This window comes from Capricornis sumatraensis, chromosome 20, assembly GCF_032405125.1.
Source record: "Capricornis sumatraensis isolate serow.1 chromosome 20, serow.2, whole genome shotgun sequence".
Classification (NCBI taxonomy): domain Eukaryota; kingdom Metazoa; phylum Chordata; class Mammalia; order Artiodactyla; family Bovidae; genus Capricornis; species Capricornis sumatraensis.
Window position 1 is genome coordinate 66,617,478 of NC_091088.1, and position 23,437 is coordinate 66,640,914.

The 23,437-nt window shown below is 45.5% G+C and overlaps 1 pseudogene; it reads left to right on the forward strand.

Moving 5' to 3' along the window:
- Positions 1-263: 263 nt before the first annotated feature.
- LOC138096935 (cationic amino acid transporter 3-like) lies at positions 264-7,175 on the forward strand (annotated as a pseudogene).
- The last annotated feature ends 16,262 nt before the right edge of the window (positions 7,176-23,437 follow it).

The following is a 23,437-nucleotide window of genomic DNA, read 5'->3' on the forward strand; positions in this document are numbered from 1 at the left end:
GGACATTTGGGGGAGACATAGTCTGCTCCCCTTCACTTCTCTTTAAGCGAACTTTCTAGTAACTTTGAATTATATTAAGAGCCTTCTTTATGTTAAAGAAACCAAAGCTCACAGATGGAGAACTTGGCCAATGTGTCCTTTGACCATGTGGTCCCCATCACGCTGTTCATCTGTGAAACTCCCAGGACCAAGAGTGGATAACATTCTTGATGGCTTTGTGTCTTGTTTTCTCAGCAGATCTTACTTCCTCAACTCTGTCTAGGATGTGATGTCAGGATGTTCACCAATTTGGTCAGAAGCTGGTTTGAAGGCAACAGTTGAAGCCCACTGAGGGGTCTGAGAGTCCCAAGGCCCGTCACCTGAACACCCTTGACCTGGTGGTCTTGGGTGTGGCCAGCACGCTGGGGGCCAGCGTGTACATCCTGGTGGGAGAAGTGGCCATGTTCATTGCTGGACCAGCGATCGTCATCTCCTTCTTGGTGGCCGCCCTGTCTTCTGTGTTGTCTGGGCTCTGCTATGCCGAGTTTGGGACACGGGTCTCATGGACCGGTTCTGCGCATCTCTACAGCTACATCAGTGTGGGAGAACTGTGGGCTTTCGTCACTGGTTGGAACCTCATACTAGCTTATGTCATTGGTGAGATGATGGGTGGAAAAGGTGTGGGGTTTGAGATCAGAATTTAGGAGTGAGGAGTTGGGTCTTTGGTCATTCATGAGCACTATGTCATCCACTTTGTTGGAGGAGGAGGAGGGTAATAGTGTCAGGAACACTCCACAACTTCATTCTACTCAGCTTTCTCCTGCTTCCTTAAATGATGGACCAAGAACCCAGAGGAAAGGGAACTGTTGGGAGTGGATGAGAGGGAGGTGTGTCCCACAGGCTCCTCCCCTCACTGTACTGAAGTCTCTGCTCAGTTGTTGCATTCATGGGATTTCCCTTTACCACTTGATTTAAGATTTCAACCCTTGTCTCCCATCTTTCCTGTTCCCACTTCACTGTTTTCTTACATAATATTGATCACCTGCTAATGTGTTAAATAGTTGACCTATTTGGTGATCATTTGACTCTACTCTCCCCACCTCATGAAGAAGAACTCTTTGAGAGTAGGTATTGATGCAAAATCTTGGCTCTCTGTGCACCAACACCAAACAGAAATAGAGACAGAGTCATAAAGAAGAAGGAGAGAGTGGCTTTATTTCTTTGCCAGGCAAAGTGGGAACACAGTAGGTTCGTGCCTTAATAACAGTGCCCCCACTCCCGTGGGAATAGGGAGAGAATATATAGTCAGGGCTCCTGGTCAGAGCTATCCTGAGAAGCTCACGGTATGTGCAGAGTCTCAGGTGATCAGGTCTGCTAATTTTTTTTTAAGTGTTTTCTTCTTTCTTTCTTTTCTTGAATATTTATTTGTTTGACTGTGTCAGGTCTTAGCTACAGCACACAGGATCTTTCATTGTGGGGCATGGACTCTCTAGTTGTGATGCTCACATTTAGTTGCTCTGTGCCACATGGGATCTTGAATGTGAATCCCTTCATTGCAAAGCAGATTCTTAACCACTGGACCATCAGGAAAGCAACCAACAAACCACCTAGATGAGCTTCTGTGTTCCCTTTAATCTTGCCTCAGGTGGTTTCTTGGCCCCCCTGCCTTGATTAGCAGCTCTTTGAATCTGTCCTTTGGAGCTCAGGGAAGGTCATGGAGGCTGGAGCTTTGCCTACAAGAAATGAAGGACAAAAAGGCCTCTGTGCCCAGAGTCCCACAGAGCCCTGCTCAGCATCAGTATTTTGTAATTTTCCCCCAAAATATATCCTATGGCACACAGAGGGGTTCAATTTATGTTTGTTAACAAATGTTCCTTCTGTTGCTGCTGCAGCCGTTGCAAGTGTGGCCAGGGCCTGGAACACACCTTCGACAGCCTGATTGGGAACCACATCTCTCAGGCGTTAGAGGGAACTTTCTCTCCGTATATGCCCTACTTCCTGGCCACATACCCAGATTTTGTTGCAATGGCCGTGTTGCTGCTTCTCACTGGTAAGCTGGGGATTTTCATGATAGGACGGGAAGGGTGGGGTGTGGAGGGGAAAAGGGGTGGGGAAGGTTTGGGGTAGCAGCATATGGGAGATTAGAACTAGGAAGAATGGTCTTTGGTATGAGAGACAGGAAGGCAAGACATAGACTGTTATTTCCCACCCTTGGCATTACTGATCTTCTAGGCTGGAGGAGCCTTTGGTGTGGGGGCTAACCAGTGCACTGTAGGGTTATCTTAATTTAATCATTGTTGGATGTGTAGCATCTATGAACTATGTTCATTAGATATGGGTGACACCAACCCCCCAAGTTGTGACAATCAGAATGTCTCCAGGGAGTTTCTTGGTGGCTTCACCTCAGATCAGTCGCTCAATCATGTCCAACTCTTTGCAATCCCTTGGAATGCAGCACACCAGGCTTCCCTGTCCATCACCAACTCCCAGAGCTTGCTCAAACTCATGTCAATCGAGTCAGTAATGCCATCCAGCCATCTCATCCTCTGTCATCCCCTTCTCCTCCAGCTTTCAAGCTTTCCCGGCATCAGGGTCTTTTCCAATGAGTCAGTTCTTTGCATCGTGTGACCAAAATATTGGAGTTTCAGCTTCAGCATCAGTCCTTCCAATGAACATTCAGGACTGATTTCCTTTAGGATGGACTGGTTGGATCTCCTTGCAGTCCAAGGGACTCTCTAGAGTCTTCTCCAACACCGTGGGTCAAAAGCATCAATTCTTCAGTGCTCAGCTTTCTTTATAGTCCAACTCTCACATCCATACATGACTACTGGAAAAAGCATAGCTTGGACTAGATGGGCCTTTGTTGGCAAAGTAATGTCTCTGCTTTTGAATATGCCATCTAGGTTGGTCATAATTTTCCTTCCAAGAAGTAAATGTCTTTTAATTTCATGGCTGCAATCACCATCTGCAGTGATTTTGGAGCCCCCCAAAATAAAGTCTGACACTGTTTCCACTGTTTCCACATCTATTTCCCATGAAGTGATGGGACCAGATGCCATGATCTTCGTTTTTTGAATGTTGAGTTTTAAGCCACCTTTTTCACTCTCCTCTCTCATGTTCATCAAGAGGCTCTTCAGTTCCTCTTCATCTTCTATCATAAGGGTGGTGTCATCTGTGTATCTGGTGGTTTAGTGGTTAGGATTCTGGGTTTTCACTGCCATGGCCCAGGTTCATCCGTGGCAAGGGAATGGAGATCCTACAAACCATGGCATGGCCAAAAAATGAACCCACAACAAAACAAAGAGAATGTCTCCAGACGTTGCCAACAGTCCCTTGGGGAACAAAACCACTCCCAGCTGAGAAGCATTTACTTAGACTGACAAGTTTCTTCCTCTATACTAAGACCAAACTCTTTTTTTAATTGAGAAAAAATTTACATAGCATAAAATTAACCATTTAATTATTCTCCCCAATTTTGTTGAGTTAATTAACATCCAACATTGTATAAGTTTAAAGTGTACCACATGATGATTTGATAGACATGTCTACTGTGAGATGACGGCCACAGTAAGAAACAAGCTGTCTGAAAGTGTACTTAGAGGGACTTAGTACCTTCACAGTGTCGTGTAACCATCACCTGCATCTAGTTCCAAACATTTGCATCACAAGCAAAGGAAACCCTGCACCCACTGAGCAGTCACTGTCCATCTATCCACCACCATCAGCCCTCCTGACACTGTAGCCACTGGTCTGCTTTCTGTCTCTATGGATTTGGTTATTTTGGATGTCTCATTCCTTCTTTCCCACAGGACTACTGGCTCTGGGAGCTCCTGAGTCAACTCTACTTTACAAAGTGTTCACAGGCATCAACGTTTTGGTTCTCAGTTTCATCATCGTCTCTGGCTTCATTAAGGGAGACCTGCACAACTGGAAGCTCACAGAACAGGACTACACATTGAACACTTCTGAATCCATTGGCACCTCTAGGTTAGGAGGGTTCTCTTGTCCATAGCGACACTTGTGTGAAGGTGGGTGCAAGTCTGGAAATCTGGTGGGGACTAAAGTGTGGCAACCCACTCCACCATTCTTACCTGGATAATCCCATGAACAGAGGAGCCTGGCAGGCTATGGTCCATGGGGTCGAAAGAGTTGGTCGTGACTAAATGAGTAAACCACCACCAAAGAGACCTGGGCTTATGGATCTAAGTGATGGGGGTCCTGGAGCCCAGCACTTGTGGTATGAAGGGAAGAGTCCAGTAGAGATGGCTGAACTCACCTCATTCATGTTCTTCCTCATTCCTCTCTCACCATAGGTTGGGCCCTCTGGGTTCCGGAGGGTTTGCACCTTTTGGCTTTGATGGGATTCTCCAGGGAGCAGCTCTGTGTTTCTACACATTTATTGGTTTTGATGCCATTGTCACTAAAGGTAATATAGTCACTGTGCTTCTCATCAGGGGTTTGGGGACAGATTAGGCTGCCCTTGGGCATAGGGGTCGGAAGAAGGATAAGCTGCTTTTGATTGTGCAAGAGGAAAGGGGGTATTGTCTTTTCATTCCCTGTGTTTTCCTAACCTAGTACATCCCTGCTTCCTGCAGGGGAAGAAGCCCTAAATCCTCAGCGGTCCATCCCCGTGAGCACCATGATCACGATCTTCATCTGCTTTTTGGTGTGCTTTGGTGTCTCAGCAGCACTCACCCTCATGGTGCCCTACTACCAGATTCATCCTGAGAGCCCCTTGCCAGAGGCTTTCCTCCTTGTTGGGTGGGGCCCTGCCAGATATGTCGTGGCTGTTGGCGCCCTCTGTGCTCTTACGTCCAGGTCAGTATCATGGCTTTCTCCCCATTGACTGTCAGATGCCCGGATATCCCAGCCCTTGGGATTGAGAGACAAGAGGGAAGGACACCTTGCCCCAAGTAGACTAGGAAACAGAAGCCCCGGTCCTCCCTTCCTGTCTCTCCATGTCCTCATACACGTTTCCATTTTCTTTTCCAGTCTCCTAGGTGATATGTTCCCCATGCCTCGGGTGATGTGCTTGATGGCAGAGGACGGACTCCTTTTCCGGGGCCTTGCCCAGATCCACGCCCACACAGGCACGCCAGTCAGGGCCATCATGTCTTCTGGAAACCTTGCAGGTGGATAAACAAAACCCACCCCTTGTTTGATCATTTCCTTACCTTGGATATTTCTCGCTGTTTCTCACTCCCTTCCCCACCTTGTCTGCGCCCTCATCCTAGCAATCATGGCATTACTCTTCAAGTTCAGCGATCTGGTGGACCTCCTATCAATCGGGACCCTGCTTGCTTACTCCCTGGTGGCTCTCTCTGTGCTTGCCCTCAGGTGAGACTCCACTACAACTTGGCTCAGAGTCGTGGACTCAAGGGGAGCTAAAACTCTTCTAGCTTCATGTCCTGCTCTGCTGAAATCAGGAAAGAGTTGGATTAAACTCTCTGGTGATGGATGAGTATATGGTCTGTTGTTAATATTGCCTTAATATCCTCTCACTCAGGTACCAGCCAGATCAGAAGTTCAGCAAGAAGGAGAAAACAGAGGAGGAAATTGAGATGAAGCCTAAACTTGAAGAAAACCCTCTAGAGCCTGTATCTGAAGCAGGAAACTCAGACATTCTGAAGAGTGTGTGGTTCCCTACTGGCACCATCCCCAACTGGAAATCTGGCCAGATTGCCTATGGATGTGCCTTCCTGCTTGGTGAGCAATGAGACTTCTCTTTGGTGGTATTCTGAAATTGACAGGATGGGTTGGAAATACGTGTCTTTTTCAGTTATGAAGTAGTAGAGATATGATGCCCCTTCCTGATGTGGGCAGCCTGGGGAGGGATGTGGCCCGAGGTCCTGACATCTTTGTCTTCTGGGTCCAGCCTGTTCTCCTTCATCTTGACCTTTGCAGTTCTCCTGCTGGCCATCCTGAGCCTGGTCCTGGCCCAGTGGCCCAGCCAGTTGGTCTCCAGAGACCCCGTGCTCACAACAGTGGCTGTGCTGCTGCTGCTGCTCATCACTGGGGTCACAGTCATCATCTGGAGGCAGCTCCAGAACCCTTCTCCTCTTCCATTCAGGGTAGGTGAGGGACTTCCCTGGTGGTCCAGTGGTTAAGAATCTACCTTGCAATACAGGGGATGTAGGTTAGATTCCTGGTGGGGGAAAAAATACCCCATATGCTGTAGGGATGATAAGCCCATGCCCCACAACTAGAGAAGCCCTTGGGCCACAACTCAGTTCTGATGCAGCCAAATTAATTAGTTAATTAATTTTTTAAAAAAGTAGGTTACCTTATGTGTCCAAACTATTCACCTTGAGTGAATGAAGTCTACCTGCTTTGAGGTCTAAACATCCTTTACTGAATGTGAGAAGATGGGAATTGCTCAAACCAATGGACCCTTCCCTGATCCACACTCAGTGCTTCACATACCCAGTTTCAGTAGGCAATGAACACACAGCTTCAACAGGACTAGAGTCTTCCTGCCCACATGTGGGTTGTGGGCTCCATTTCCGAAATCTGGGCTACGTTCAGGGATGAACTGACTCTGCCCACAGGTCCCTGCTCTGCCTGTCCTCCCACTGGTGAGCATCGTTCTGAACACTTATCTGATGATGCAGATGACTTCTGGGGCCTGGATCCAATTCAGTGTCTGGAATGCCATTGGTAAGTGGTTTTCTGGGATTAAGAGATCTCTCAGTTGACTGATCCCCATCCTCTTCTTAATACCACTCCCCTATTCTGTGTCAGACACCCTCATAGGAGACCTAGTGAGCAAGTGTGGGGTTCCCTGGTGTCTCAGTGGTAAAGAATCCACCTGCCAATGCAGGAAACATAAGAGACATGGGTTCAATCCCTGGGTCAGGAAGATCCCCTGGAGGACGAAATAGCAACCCACTCCAGTACTCTTCACCAGAGAATCTCATGGACAGAAAGGACTGGAGGGCTATGGTCCATGGGGTCACAAAAGAGTCAGTCACGGCTGAAGGACTGAGCATGCTCACGAGCATGTACATGACTGTGTATCAGTAAGGAGAGCACCTACTTTCCCTTCTCATCGTCTAATTTCCCTACTAGGATTTGCCATATACTTTGGCAATGGGATCTGACATAGCCTGGAGGAGAACTAGAAGCAACAGCCTCCACCTCCTAAACTCTTCACTCAAGCATCCCTGCTGCTGAATCATCTTAACTACAGGACATAGATGCCATGTGGAATCTCTTCATATGCTAGAGGAATCTTCTGGTTAAAGGGGCACTTTAAGCCTCTATGGACTATGATGGTGCAATGCATTTCAGTTCAGTTCAGTACAGTGGCTCAGTCATGTCCGACTCTTTCCAACTCATGAACTGCAGCATGCCAGGCCTGCCTGTCCATCACCAACTCCTGGAGTTCACCCAAACTCATGTCCATTGAGTCGGTGATGCCATGCAGTCATCTCATCCTCTGTCATCCCCTTCTCCTCCTCCCCTCAATCTATCCCAGCATCAGGGTCTTTTCAAATAAGTCAGCTCTTCAAATCAGGTGGCCAAAGTATTGGAGTTTCAGCTTCAACATTACTCCTTCCAATGAACACCCAGGACTGATCTCCTTTAGGGTGGATTGGTTGGATCTCTTTGCAGTCCAAGGGACTCTTGAGAGTATTTTCCAACACCACAGTTCAAAAGCATTAATTCTTCTGCACTCAGCTTTCTTTATAGTCCAACTCTCTCATCCATACATGACTACTGGAAAAACCATAGCCTTGACTAGATGGACCTTTGTTGACAAAATAATGTCTCTGCTTTTGAATATGCTGTCTAGGTTGGTCATAATTTCGTTCCAAGGAGTAAGTGCCTTTTAATTTCATGGCTGCAGTCACCATCTGCAGTGATTTTGGAGCACCGCAAAATAAAGTCAGTCACTGTTTCCATTGTTTCTCCATCTATTTTCCATGAAGTGATGGGACCAGATGCCATGATCTTAGTTTTCTGAATGCTGACTTTTAAACCAACATTTTCACTCTTTTCTTTCACTTTCATCAAGAGCCTTTTTAGTTCTTCTTCACTTTCTGCCATAAGGGTGGTGTCATCTGCATATCTGAGGTTATTGAGATTTCTCCCAGCAATCTTGATTCCAGCTTGTGCTTCTTCCAGCCCAGCGTTTCTCATGATGTACTCTGCATAGAAGTTAAACAAGCAGGGTGACAATATACAGCCTTGATGTACTCCTTTTCCTATTTGGAACCAGTCTGTTTTTCTATGTCCAGTTCTAACTGTTGCTTCCTGACCAGCATACAGGCTTCTCAAGCGGCAGGTCAGGTGGTCTGGTATTCCCATCTCTTTCAGAATTTTCCACAGTTTATTGTGATCCACACCATCAAGGCTTTGGTATAGTCAATAAAGCAGAAATAGGTGTTTTTCTGGAACTCTCTTGCTTTTTCCATGATCCAGCAGATGTTGGCAATTTGATCTCTGGTTCCTCTGCCTTTTCTTAAACTAGCTTGAACATCTGGAAGTTCACAGTTCATGTTTTACTGAAGCCTAGCTTGCAGAATTTTGAGCATTACTTTACCATCGTGTGAGATGAGTGCAATTGTGCAGTAGTTTGAGCATTCTTGCATTGCCTTTCTTTGGGATTGGAATGAAAACTGACCTTTTCCAGTCCTGTGGCCACTGCTGAGTTTTCCAAATTTGCTGGCATATTGAGTGCAGCATTTCCACAGCACCATCTTTCAGGATTTGAAGTAGCTCAACTGGAATTCCATCACCTCCACTAGCTTTGTTCATAGTGATGCTCCCTAAGGCCCACTTGACTTCATATTCCAGGACGCCTGGCTCTAGGTGAGTGATCACACCATCGTGATTATCTGGGTCGTGAAGATCTTTTTTGTAAAATTTGTATGTGTATTCTTGCCACCTCTTCTTAATATCTTCTGCTTCTGTTAGGTCCATACCATTTCTGTCCTTTATTGAGCCCATCTTTGCTTGAAATGCTCCCTTCCTAATTTTCTTGAAGAGATCTCTAGTCTTTCCCATTCTATTGTTTTCCTCTATTTCTTTGCATTGATCACTGAGGAAAGCTTTCTTAACTCTCTTTGCTATTCTTTGGAACTCTGCATTCAATTGAGTATATCTTTCCTTCTCTCCTTTGCTCCTCGCTTGTCTTCTTTTCACAGCTGTTTGTAAGGCCTCCCCAGACAGCCATTTTGCTTTTTTCATTTCTTTTCCATGGGGATGGTCTTGATCCCTGTCTCCTGTACAGTGTCACAAACCTCCGTCCATAGTTCATCAGGCACTCTATCTATCAGATCTAGGCCCTTAAATCTTTTTCTCACTTCCACTGTCTAATCATAAGGGATTTGATTTAGGTCATACCTGAATGGTTTAGTGGTTTTCCCCACTTTCTTCAACTTCAGTCTGAATTTGGCAATAAGGAGTTCATGATCTGGGCCACAGTCAGCTCCGGGTCTTGTTTTTGCTGACTGTATAGAGCTTCTCCATCTTTGGCTGCAAAGAATATAATCAATCTGATTTTGGTGTTGGCCATCTGGTGATGTCCATGTGCAGAATCTTCTCTTGTGTTGTTGGAAGAGGGTGTTTGCTATGACCCGTGCATTCTCTTGGCAAAACTCTATTAACCTTTGCCCTGCCTCATTCTGTACTGCAAGGCCAAATTTGCCTGTTACTACAGGTGTTTCTTGACTTCCTACTTCTGCATTCCATTCCCCTATAATGAAAAGAACATCTTTTTGGGTTGTTAGTTCTAAAAGGCCTTGTAGGTCTTCATAGAACCATTCAACTTCAGCTTCTTCAGCGTTACTGGTCAGGGCATAGACTTGGATTACCATGATACTGAATGGTTTGCCTTGGAAACAAACAGAGATCATTTGATTGTTTTTGAGATTGCATCCAAGTACTGCATTTTGGACTCTTTTGTTGACCATGATGGCTACTCCATTTCTTCTGAGGGATTCCTGCCCACAGTAGTAGATATAATGGTCATCTGAGTTAAATTCACCCATTCCAGTCCATTTTAGTTCTCTGATTCCTAGAATGTCGACGTTCACTCTTGCCATCTCTTGTTTGACCCCTTCCAATTTGCCTTGATTCATGGACCTGACATTCCAGGTTCCTATGCAATATTGCTCTTTACCGCATCGGACCTTGCTTCTATCACCAGTGACATCCACGGCTGGGTATCGTTTTTGCTTTGGCTCCATCCCTTCATTCTTTCTGAATTTATTTCTCCTCTGGTCTTCAGTAGCGTATTGGGCACCTCCTGATCTGGGGAGTTCATCTTTCAATGTCCTATCTTTTTTGCCTTTTCATACTGTTCATGGGGTTCTCAAGGCAAGAATACTGAAGTGGTTTGCCATTCCCTTCACCAGTGGACCACATTCTGTCAGACCTCTCCACCATGACCCGTCTATCTTGGGTGGCCCCACATGGCATGGCTTAGTTTTGAGAGGGTAACAGGCAGGAAGGCCAGAGGTCTCCAAATGGAGGAAATAGCCTGCAAGTGTCAGACATTTTTATCTCTCTTGAGTGGCAGGAGGAAACAAAGTAGCGATATTTTTTCCTTCTCTGTACAAATTTAGAAGGAGGTTTCTCTTAAAATTCTGTGTTGCCATGACACCTGGTTTCACCTGAAGTTAACAAATGCCTTTTTCTTATGGAAAAAGGCATTTGTTTATCTTAGGCTATGCTAATGTACTATGCATTTACCCCAAACTCTGTCTTCCGCCTTTTGGCTCAGAACCTACTTGATAAACCAGTATGTTATACTCCGATATTGTTCCTCTAATCTATGTACACAACACTGTTTGTATGGTGCTCTGCCTTCTTCAAGATCCAAGTTAATCCTTTTATGGACCAAGATGAACCATTTGGAGCCAAGATTATCCCAAAATACATCCTATGGGTGAGGGGCCTGGTGCCATTCTAAGTTTTGAGACATTCCTTTCTTTCATTAACAGACTGCTGGTGACTATATAACATCCAGCTAAAGACTAGCAGGGGGATACTCTTTCTGCCCGCTTCTGATGCCTATGTCAGAAGCTTTCTCTATCTCCTTTATACTTTAATAAAACTTTATTACACAAAAGCTCTGAGCGATCAAGCCTCGTCTTTGGCCCTGGATGGAATTCTTCTCCTCCTGGGGCCAAGAATCCCGTTCAGGTACCACTTGCCAGGGTCCAGCCCCGGTGGATCCAGGGTGATTCGAAGGTGGGGACGGAGTCGTCGTCTTTGGAAAAATGCATATTTAATCACAGATATAGAGAGATTAGAAATGGATAGTGTAGTAGGAAGATTAGTGGAGAAAAGGAGGCCGAATAACTTGGATTAACGTGGAATAGCATCCATGCTCCAGATGGGAATTCAGCCAGAAAAATGGGAGCAAGAAAGAAGCGACATGGGGGAATCAGTCTTTCTGGAAACTGATCCGATTTCTTTATTTTGGGGTTTGCTTATGTACCTTTCGTTACACATAGGGACAGATACAGAGTCACGCGGGGGTCAGCAGTCCTGACCTTTATCAAAATCAGGTGCTTCACATAAATGTATAAAAAAGGTCTTAGGGATATTACATCATCTTCTGGCCATGAGTGAGACCTGCTGACATTTTATGATCCTTTCTTTCTGATAACCAAAAAACTTATTTTTTCCAAGTGTGTTTTTTCTTAAACCAGGCACCACCCTCCAAATAAAGTTGCATTCCTATAGGGTGAGGGTGTAGTGAGTTACAATCAAGAAAGGAATTTATTTAACCCAAGGTTAACATGATTACTCTTAAAGGTTAATACTTATTTCTCCTATATGCTTAAAGGTTAATACTTATTTCTTCCTATATGCTAGTTATATTCATTATAAGGGTAGGGAACATGGAGATTTAGCAGCAAACATCAACCCACCAAATGAAAATCCTTTCACCAATGCTCCCCTTAAGATCTATCTAGTCTTAAGATATGATAAAGTTACATTTTTACATAGCAAGGACACAGTGATTTATAACAAAGCACAGTGATCTATTATGAAAGAGAAAATCCATTAACTCAAAAAGTCTAGTATTGCTAACCTTAAAAACTACTATATTTCCTTTTCTATATTCCAAATACACTGATTAATATATTCCCAGGTGCCTAAGGATATGGAGGCCTGGCGGCAATCATTGACTCAACAAGAAGAAAAGGCACTATGCTAATTAAGACTCTCAAAATACTCCAAAACTCTCTGTGCTGTTTATGGTTGAGAGGTAGTAAACAATCATGTGCCTAGTGGCAGCAGTATGGATAATCCTGTCACACAAGCTAGTCTGTCAGCAGAGAGGTTTGACCTGAAACATCCTTGTCCCACCCAGAGCAGGGAATTAGCAGCAATTATTGACACAACAAATGAAAAAACTCTTCACCAATATAATTCCTAACCAACCCATTATACTAATAATTTCTAACTACCCAAAAGAATTTGCCTTTAGTAAGTCTAAAACATCTCATGCCTCTCAGATTGGGAGGCTGTAAACAATCACATGTGGCTGGATGAACCTATACAGGCGGGCTAGATAACCTTCAGAGGAGTCCATAAGCTGAAACACTCTTGTCATGCTCAGGAATTTTTATTGCCTTGGAGCTGCACGTTTACTCCTTCTCCAAGAAAAACGGTTATGGAGGAGAGCATAAAACAGACTCTGGTTTTGGGGTTAGATGCTCGGGAACAGGGGGTTTCCTGAGGCTTGATCACGCCTTTGCGTATTCCAAGCCTCCTTCCTCATGACCTTTGCCATGGGCGGAGTTCCTCACGCTGGCTCCTGGCACTTCTCCTCCTGGGGCCAAGAGTCCGTAATTCAACAACAACCTTTCAGTTTCACTGAGTTAGACAAGGCTGTGGTCCATGTGATCAGATTGGCTAGTTTTCTGTGATTGTGGTTTCAGTCTGTCTGCCCTCTGATGCCCTCTCTCAGCACCTACCATCTTACTTGGGTTTTTCTTACCTTCAATTTAGTTGCTCAGTCATGTCCGACTTTTGCAACCCCATAACTGCAGCACCCCAGGCCTCCCTGTCCATCACCAACTCCTGGAGTTTGCCCAAACTCATATCCATTGAGTCAGTGATGCCATGCAACCATCTCATCCTCTCTTGTCCCCTTCTCCTCCTGCCCTCAATCTTTCCCGCATCATGGTCTTTTCAAATGGGTCAGCTCTTCACATCAGCTGGCCAAAGGATTGGAGTTTCAGCTTCAACATAAATTCTTCCAACAAACACCTAGGCCTGTTCCCTTTTAGGATGACTGGTTGGACCTCTTTGCATGCCAAGGGACTCTTAAGAGTCTTCTCCAACACCACAGTTCAAAAGCATCAATTCTTTGGCACTAAGCTTTCTTCACAGTTCAACTCTCACATCCATACATGACTACTGGAAAAACCATAGCCTTGACTAGATGGACCTTTGTTGGCAAAGTAATGTCTCTGCTTTTTAATATGCTGTCTAGTTTGGTCATAACTTTCCTTCCACTGAGTAAGTGTCTTTTAATTCATGGCTGCAGTCACCATCTGCAGTGATTTTGGAGCCCAAAATAATAGTCAGTCACTGTTTTCACTGTTTTCCCATCTACTTGCCATGAAGTGATGGGACCAGATTCCATGATCTTAGTTTTCTGAATGTTGAGCTTTAAGCCAACTTTTTCACTCTCCTCTTTCTCTTTATAAAGAGACTTTTTAGTTCTTCTTCACTTTGTGCCATAAGGGTGGTGTCATCTGCTTGCATGTGGGGTATCTCTTCACGGTTGCTCCAGTAAAGTGCAGCCGCTGCTCCTTACCTTGGAGGTGGGGTATCTGCTCATGGCTGCTGCTCCTGTCCTTAGAAGTGGGGTATCTCCTCTGGCTGCTCACTGCTCCTGTGCCACACCTCTGCTGCTCACTGCTCCTGCACCACAAAATGCATTTAGGGGCCTATATTTATTGCCAGTGGCCAAGTGACTATAATGTTCTATAATTTTTAAGTATTCTTTTCAGACCATGATACACATACAAAAAAGGGCATGCTTTGTAAGTGTGCAGCAAGATGATATTTCACAAAAATTGTATAACAATGTAAGCAGTTACTGGACAAAGAAATAAAATATTAACCTGCACATACAAAGCTCCTCCTCGTGTTTCTTTTTAGCAAAAATGCAGAGATGGCTGTCTGGGGAGGAAAGGCAGGTAACTGTGTACTGTGTCGAGTGCTGCCCTTGAAATATAGGACAGAGGTAAGTTGGAAGGAAAAGGAAGGTAAGAGAAGCACTGGGCTAACAGTAACACAAGAAAGCTAAGGCGGCTATATTACCATCAGAAAGCAGACTCTAAGAAAAGGAGACGAATAACAGACAGAGCGGGTCATGTAGTCATGGTAAAATGATCACTTTTATCTTCTCCCCAGCTTTCTGGAGACACAGTGTCATCTTTTCTAAATGACTATTTCTCTTTACTTTTCTGTCACAGACTCTTGCAGTTACACAGTAGAGTCGATGATGGAAAGTTCCTAATTGGAAAAACAAAAAACACCTGCATTGTCAGAGGTGAGGGAAAGAAATAGTAAGTAATGATTTACTGATAAATGATTACGATTGTGTGGAACTAAAAGACAGGAAATGAAACAGGATAGACACGTTGAAGAGAACAGAGTGCCTGACACTGAGATTATGCACATTCAAGATACTGATAATAATGAACCAGAGGGTTGTTGCGGGAATGAGCATCTGCAGTAGAGTGAAGGAGGGATACAGGTCAAGAAACTGAGCGGCAAGATATTAGATGAATGAAAATACAGATGGAGGTGGACGAACAGAATTAGGAACATCACTACCTTGCCAGTTCTCATGACAGTACAGGCTTAGGAAGAAATGAACGGAGATTGAAACTATCAGGTGAAACTTTGTTGGAAAGGGTTGACATCACCTGATTGCTGTTCTTTGCTTACTGCTGTGGGCCAACCAGATATCCTGTGCTACCAATATGCTGTAACAGGCAACACTGAACACCGCCCATAAAAGAGCCTTGATGAGAAATTGAATCAACCCTTCCAGGTTCTTCTGGCCGGTCTAAGGATTAAATTAACATGAGAGGGTTTAATGGGACAAAAATCAAGTGATAGCTCAATAATGTGATGAAGGTGAAAGAGGAGAGTGAAAAAGCTGGCTTACAACTCAACATTCAAAAAATGAAGATCACGGCATCCAGTCCCATCACTTCATGGCAAATAGATGGGGAAACAATGGAAACAGTGGCAGATTTTATTTCCTTGGGCTCCAAAATCACTGCAGACAGTGACTGCAGCCATGAAATTAAGACACTTGCTCCTTGGAAGAAAAGCTATGACAAGGCTTCACAGTGAATTAAAAAACAGAGCCATCACTTTGCCGACAAAGGTCCATATAGTCAAAGCTATGCTTTTTCCAGTAGTCATGTTGGATGTGAGAGCTGGACTATAAACAAAGCTCAGCACTGAAGAATTGATGCTTTTGAACTGTGGTGTTGGAGGAGATGCTTGAGAGTCCTGTGGACTGCAAGGAGATCCAGCCAGTCCATCCTAAAAGAAATCAGTCCTGAATATTCATTGGAAGGACTGATGTTGAAGCTGAAACTCCAATACTTTGGCCACCTGATGGGAAGAGCTGACTCACTGGAAACAACCTTGATGCTGGGAAAGATCAAGGGCAGGAGGAAAAGGGGACGACAGAGGATGAGATGGTTGGATGTCATCACCAAACTCAACGGACATGAGTTTGAACAAACTCTGGGAGCTGGTGATGGACAGGGAAGCCTGCTGCGCTGCAGTCTGCGGACTGAGCAACTGAACAATACAGGGGAGAGACCAGAGAAAGCTGAGCAACTTGCCAGAATAACCCAATCCTTTCCCTTCCGTCCCGTCTTCAGTGAAAGACTCTACAGAGTGCTGGGGGCAGTGGTCTGGGACTTGAAAGAGAAGGAAGGCAATTCACATGGAGATGGAAAAACAAATGGTTGGTAGACTAATATTAGCCAGACCAGGTAGAGAACATGAGACAGAGAGGGGTCTCAGATCTACAAGCCTCAGTGGGTTTCCTGATAACTTTGAAACATTTCCTTGCATGCAGAGATGTTTGCCTTAGTAATTTTAGTCATTTTAATTACACATATTAATCAGAATTCTTAACCCTTAGAAACTCTAGTTTCTAGTGAGAAACAAGAAGTAAACAATTGTGAACTGTTTGTTATACCAGTATTTTTTTTTAATTGAAGTATCTCCAATTAAAATGAAATAATTTTTAAATAAAAAAATGCTATCAACTTAAAAAAATCCAAGTATCATTGGTTTACCAGATAACATTAGTTTTCCAAATAGAGAGGACAGTGATTTGGTATTTTTACAGATGATACTCCAGTAGAAGTTACACAAGAGAATGGCTATAATTCCTTGTGCTCCAAACATATCCTTACTGACTATGTATTCAGTTGAGTCACTCAGTCGCGTCCGACTCTTTGCGACCCCGCTGACTCCAGCATGCTAGGCCTCCCTGTCCATCACCAACACTCAGAGCTTACTCAAACCCGTGTCCACCGAGTTGGTGGTGCCATCCAACCATCTCCCCTGTCGTCCCCTTCTCCTCCTGCCTTGTGTCTCGTAATCCCATACCCTCAATTTGCCCCTTCCCCCTTCCCTCTCTTCACAGATGGCCACTTGTCAGTTTTCTGAACTGGTGAGGCTGTTTCTGTTTTGCTATATACATTTATTTATATTATTTTTTCAGATTCTACACATAATATTATACAGCATCTGTAAAAATACCAAAATCACTAGGTAGTATACCTAAAAGTAATATCAACCAAGTCTGTTTGAATAAAGAAACAATGAGTTAGACATCCACTCAGGAGGAAAAGCACCTCTGTGGGTGTGGGGGACACAGCTCCATCTGCCCAAGGAGCCCTGGAGGAGTCGTGTCTGTTGTGTGTCCGGGTCACAGGCCGACAGACCTCGCTATGGGCTGCAGGACCTGCAGAACCAGGAAACCTACCCGGACTCCTCTGATGGTGATGCTGCCGGTGGTGGCGGCGGTCGTGGTGATGGTGGTGGTGGAAACCCAGAGATACTGACCTAGAGATTCCCTGCAAAGGAGGGGATTTGCAGGTCAACCTTCACTCGGAGAAGGCAATGGCACCCCACTCCAATACTCTTGCCTGGAAAATCCCATGGACGAATGAGCCTGGTTGGCTGCAGTCCATGGGGTCGCTAAGAGTCGGACACGACTGAGCGACTTCACTTTCACTTTTCACTTTCATGCATTGGAGAAGGAAATGGCAACCCACCCCAGGATTCTTGCCTGGAGAATCCCGGGGATGGGGAGCCTGGTGGGCTAGGGTCCATGAGGTTGCAAAGAGTCTGACAGGACTGAAGAGACTATAGGCATGCAGCCTTCACTGAGGGGGCGAGGATTCTGGAGTTAAAACAAAACAAAACGAAACAAAACAAAGATGTCTGATCAAGGCTTACATAGCAGAAGCTTTCCCCTCCCCCTCACAAGGAAACATCTCATGGGGTTGATCTCCCATCACAGAAAAAGCTGGCCTAGTTCTGCAGACATCCCTGGGGACACCTGTTTCTCTACAGCAGCACCGGAGACCTGAGGGAGGGACCCCCATGACGAGGGAGAGGAAGGGTTTTGAGGAAGGGTTTTGGTTAAAAGGCTGATAAACACTGTGAAGGGCAAAAAAGTGACCGCTCCCCACGGGCAGTTCACTGACAAGTCTCTGGGAGCAGCAAACCCCGGAACCTCCCTCCTGGGTCCCCGGGCACCCTCAGTGCCCCGGGTGCAAGACCCACCGCGCCCCCCCTGCCCCCACTCTCCGGGGTCTCCTTGTGTGACCCTCCCCCTGCAGCGCCCATGGGAGCTCTGATAGGGAAGGAGTTGGCTCAGAAAGCCAGCCCCTGCTATGGGCCAGGGTCCCGCAGACTTAGGTCTAGCGCCACCTTCTGGAAATCCAAAGACAAGAGGCAGCCTGGTGAGTTGTAACAGCAGTTCAGTTCAGTTCAGTTCAGTCCAGTGGCTGAGTCGTGTCTCACTCTGTAACCCCATGGACTGCAGCACGCCAGGCTTCCCTGTCCATCATCAACTCCCGGAGCTTCCTCAGACTCATGTCAATCGAGTCTGTGATGCCATCCAACCATCTGTCATCCCCTTCTCCTCCTGCCTTCAATCTTCCCAGCACCAGGGTCTTTTCCAATGAGTGAGCTCTTCACATTAGGTGCTAAAGTATCAGACTTTCAGCTTCAGCATCAATCCTTCCAATGAATATTCAGGAATGATTTCCTTCAGGATGGACTGGTTGGATCTCCTTGCAGTCCAAGGGACTATCAAGAGTCTTCTCCAACACCGCAGTTCAAAAGCATCAGTTCTTCGGCACTCAGCTTTCTTTATAGTCCAATTCTACACATCCATACATGACTGTTGGAAAAACCTAGCTCTGACTAGAAGGACTTTTGTCAGCAAAGTAATGACTCTGCTTTTTAATATGGTGTCTAGGTTGGTCATAACTTTCCTCCCAAGGAGCAAGCGTCTTTTACTTTCATGGTTGCAATCACCATGCAATGAGTCAGTTCTTCTCATCCGGCAGCCAAAGTATTGCATCTTTAGCTTCACCATCAGTTTTTCCAATGAATATTCAGGACTGATTTCTTTTAGGATCGCAGACCAGACAGAAACGCTTAAGAATTCTTCCACAAGAGGGAGCAAGGAAAGTGGCGCAGGTGTAGGGAGAGAAAGACAGGAAACCCCAGGAATTAACACCACCATCAAACAGAATACTCCAGCTCCAGGGAACCACCACAGACTGAAGGACGAGTCGGCTCCTTCAAATATGAGAGCACCGATGAAAGACTGCAAAAAAATACATAAAAATCAAGCCGATGTGCCATCACAAATAAAGATACTATGTTTCCAATAAGCTACAACATGGATGAGCCTTGTGGCCATTACTAAGAGAAGGCATCTCCATAGGAAATGGCAAAGACCGAAGGTTTCCACTTAAGTGAAGTACCTAGAGGGGGTAGATTAATACAGTAGAATGGTGATTGCCAGGAACTGCAGTGGAGAAAGAGGGGATTTTTGTTTAATGTGTACAGTTTCAGTTTTGCAAGATGAAAAAAAGCTCAAGAGATTGGTTCTACAAACTATGAATGTCCTTAACACTTTTTTTTTTGTCCTTAACTGTTTTGAACTGGACACTTAAAATGGTTAAAATGGTAAATTTTACATTACTCATGCTTTACCACACTAAAGACTATCTCAGAACCACCCACTGATGGTTACCACAGAAGAGTCAGGGCTGATAGCTACACTGCAGGTGTTTTCCCCCGACTCCAATCTCACCGCAACAACCCAGGGGTGAGGACTGTCTGCTGTGCTCAGGACTCCCTGGTTCTGTTCTTGGAGATGTCTCAGCTGCAGCCCCGCACGGCTTACCCTCAGCCTCCCTGACTGACCCAGGTCTCCAGGCTCTGCTCCAAGGATCCAGTAAGTCTCCAGTCAGCCTCTTCTGTGGGAGACTGGGCACTGAGTTCACGTCCTCCCAAAGAGACCCCTGCAATCCCAGAGTGCAGGTGGTCAGCCCAGCTCCAGCCTGAGGGTGGAGAGACCCGTTTTCTGGATGAAAGTGTCTGCGCTGTGTCTGTGTGTGTGTGTGTGTGTGTGTGTGTGTGTGTGCGCAAGGAAACGTGGGGGAGACTAGATCAGTGCTGTGAGACTCTAAGACAATTTTCAGCTCAGTTCAGTTCAGTCACTCAGTTGTGTCCGACTCTTTGCGACCCCATGAATCGCAGCACGCCAGGCCTCCCTGTCCATCACCAACTCCTGGAGTTCACTCAGATTCACGTCCATGGAGTCAGTAATGCCATCAAGCCATCTCATCCTCTGTCGTCCCCTTCTCCTCCTGCCCCCAATCCCTCCCAGCATCAGAGTCTTTTCCAATGAGTCAACTCTTCGCATGAGGTGGCCAAAGTACTGGAGTTTCAGCTTCAGCATCATTCCTTCCAAAGAAATTCCAGGGCTGATCTCCTTCAGAATGGACTGGTTGGATCTCCTTGCAGGCCAAGGGACTCTCAAGAGTCTTCTCCAACACCACAGTTGAAAAGCATCAATTCTTCGGCACTCAGCCTCCTTCACAGTCCAACTCTCACATCCATACATGACCACTGGAAAAACCATAGCCTTGACTAGACGGACCTTAGTTGGCAAAGTAATATCTCTGCTTTTCAATATGCTATCTAGGTTGGTCATAACTTTTCTTCCAAGACAATTTTATTCATGTTCAAATAATACTAGCGATTAATTACCCTTAAGTAGGGCTTATGATGTGGACACTGATTTCAGGCTCCTGTATTCTTCTGGCCCTTGGAATCTATGGGTTCGTCCTCTTCTGCAGATATTGGGGTAACTGTAAGGGACCAAATTCTTGCTGAGTTATATTCAGTCCCTTTTGGGTTTCCTACACCCAGTAACTGTGTGAAGCTTGTTCTATTACTTATCATGGGCAGCAATTTTTTAAAATGGTGGTAAAATACACATCACATAACATTAACCAACTTAACCATTTTAAGTATACAGTCCAAAAATGGTAAGGATATTTACGTGGTTGTGCACCCAGTCCCTGGAACACTTTCACCTGTGTCCCCATTGAATGATGACTCCCCAGCTCCCCCTTTACCTCAGCCCCTGGCCAACCACCATTCTACATTTGTCTACATAGCTTTGACTCAGTCAGTACTTCATAGACGTGGAATCATGCGATATTTGCATTTTTGTGACTGGCTTAGGTCACTCAGCATAATGTCCTCCAAGTAGCTCCACAATGCAGCATGCTCCAGAAGTGCCTGCCTTTTTAAGGTAGTAATATTCCACTGTGGGCATAGACCACCTTGTGTTTATTCATTCCTTCCTGGATGAATATTTGTGTTGCTTCTAACTTTCAACTTTCCAACTTGCCAGAAGAATCCTGTGGATAGAGGAGTCTGGCAGGCTACAGTCAATGGGGTCGCAAACAGTCGGATATGACTGAGTGACTTTAATTTTCAACTTTCAGCTCCTATGAATAATGCTGCTGTGGCCCTGGGTATACAGATATCTCTTTGAGAATCTATTTTCATTTCTTTTAGGTGTACTTGCTGAAATGGAATTGCTGGATTCTTGCAAATTATTTTTAACTTTGGAGCAACCACCATAGGTTATCCACGGCAGGTGTGTCTATCACACACCTGCAGGGTTCATCAGCAGAATTTAAAGAAGAAGAAAACACAGGTCCAGAGAACTAAATGACTTCCTCAAAGGCACAAGGTGTTTGCGGGACCAAGATTCTAATCAGAGCTTCCTGGCTCTTTGAATGCTTGCTCTGAACCAAAATGCTAAACTTGGACTTTGGAGTAACAGCGGCGGAAGCCGCCTGGCAGGTAACTTCTGTAACTGGACCAGTCTAGCCTTGCAGAGCCCTGTAGTGAGCTGTTTCTCATGCCTCAAAGAGCAGGACACAGAGCCATTTCTGATTCAGAATGGAGACTAGGCCTCTCGCCCTCCCGGCAGCATTTGTTTGTTTCGAATATAATTGCTTTACAATGTTGTGTTGGTTTCTGCTGTTCAACAACATGAATTAGCCATATGTTTACATTGATCCCGTCCCTCCTTAACGGCCCCCCCCCCTCCCCCCTGCATCCCACCCCCTAGGTCATCACAGAGCCCCAGCTGAGCTCCAGCAGCTTCCCACTAGCTGTCTATGTTACACATGGTCGTGTATATGTCGATGCTACGATTTCAGTTTGTTCCCCACCTCGCCCCGCCCTGTGTGCACGAGTCCGTTTTCTCCATTTGCTCCTCCATTCCTAACCTGTAAATAGATTCAGCAATACCGTTTTCTTTTTAAGATTCCATATACTTGCATTAATATACACTAGGTCCTGTCACACAGAGTGAAGTAAATTAGAGACAGGCCACTCTGGTGTGTGTGGGGGGGACATTAGGGGAGAATGGATACATGAATATGTATGGCTGAGTCCCTTCGCTTTTCACCTGAAACTGTCACAACATTCTTAATTGGCTATACCACAATACAAAATAAAATGGTTTTTTTAAGGGAAAAGAAAAAAAGAGGCCACTGTGGTTTGCTGATTTGACTGAACTGGCCTAGAGTCTGTCCCTCCCTACAAATTCCGTTTCATTCTACCCCAAAGCAGAGTTCCAATTTAATGTCAGTCTGCAAACAATGCAACAGAAAGCTACCAGGTTTCAGGATCCTTGGTGAAGAAATGTGTGGAGTCTGAGCTCTCTGATCAGCAAGCCCCTTAAAAGACACTTCGTCCCTATCCAAGAAGGCAGGGAATAATGACGATAATAACCTCTCCTGAATTACACAGGACAGCAAGACAGAGATGGTAGGCACTTTGTGCAAAATCAGACCAGCTGAGAAGTGCGGGAGCTTGGATGTGAACCAGCAGAGCAGGTTGATTTCAATGAAAAAATCACCATTCTTATCCACTCAGCTTTTACCGATTAAGCAGCTACTGCATGTGCCTGGGACTGTGCTGGCATCTTTTGCTTCTGAAGAAGCAGAAAACTTTGCTTTCTAGGTTCTTTCACTGATCTAATAATTAATTTGACATGAGACAGATTAACGAATTTGATTTGTTATGTGTGAGAGTCCCAAGAAGTCTTTCTGCTTAATTTATTTTTTAATTGGAGGGTACAATGTTGTGCTGGATTCTGCCATACAAAAGCTCAACTTAGCCATAATCATACATATATCCCTGCCCTTTGAGCCTCCCTCCCCTCCTGCAATCCCCCTTTAGGTCAGCACAGAGCACGGGGCTGAGCCCCCTGTGTTATACAGCAATTCCCCATTAGCTCTGTGCTTTACACAGGGAAGTGTGTATATATCAGTGCGACTCTCAATTCACCCCACCCTCTCCTTCCCCAGAAGTCTGTCCTCTGCGTCTGCCCCGTGGGGCTCCCAGGCACAGAGGCCTTTCTGTCCCCCGTTTCTTGTGGGCAAGACTCCGGCCGTGATGACCTTCCATGCGTTCCAAAGGGCAGATTCGCCCAGTTGCTGATCGAGGGAGGAGCAGCCCCAGAACCATCTGAGATTAAAGGGACCAGAGAAGGTCATCAAGACAGGGAGAGTTGACCACCAAAGACCCCGGGTCCCCCAAGATGAGATCAAGGGAGTACAAGCGCTGCTCACCCCATAATCTTGTCAGGCACCCCATCTTAGACCCACAGTTGTAAAAGCCCTGATTAAATTCCCTGGGGTTGAACACCTCACTCTTTCAGGGCAGAGGCCTGGTGTGTCTCCCTTTGCCTGGTAAATAAGAAAGCTCTCCTCTTCTACTTCCCCCAAAATTGTCTTGGGGTTTGATTCGGCATCGGTGTACAGAGAATCTGAGTCTTCGGTAACACAAGGGCAGTCCAGTGTGGAAACAGAAACCAGAAAAC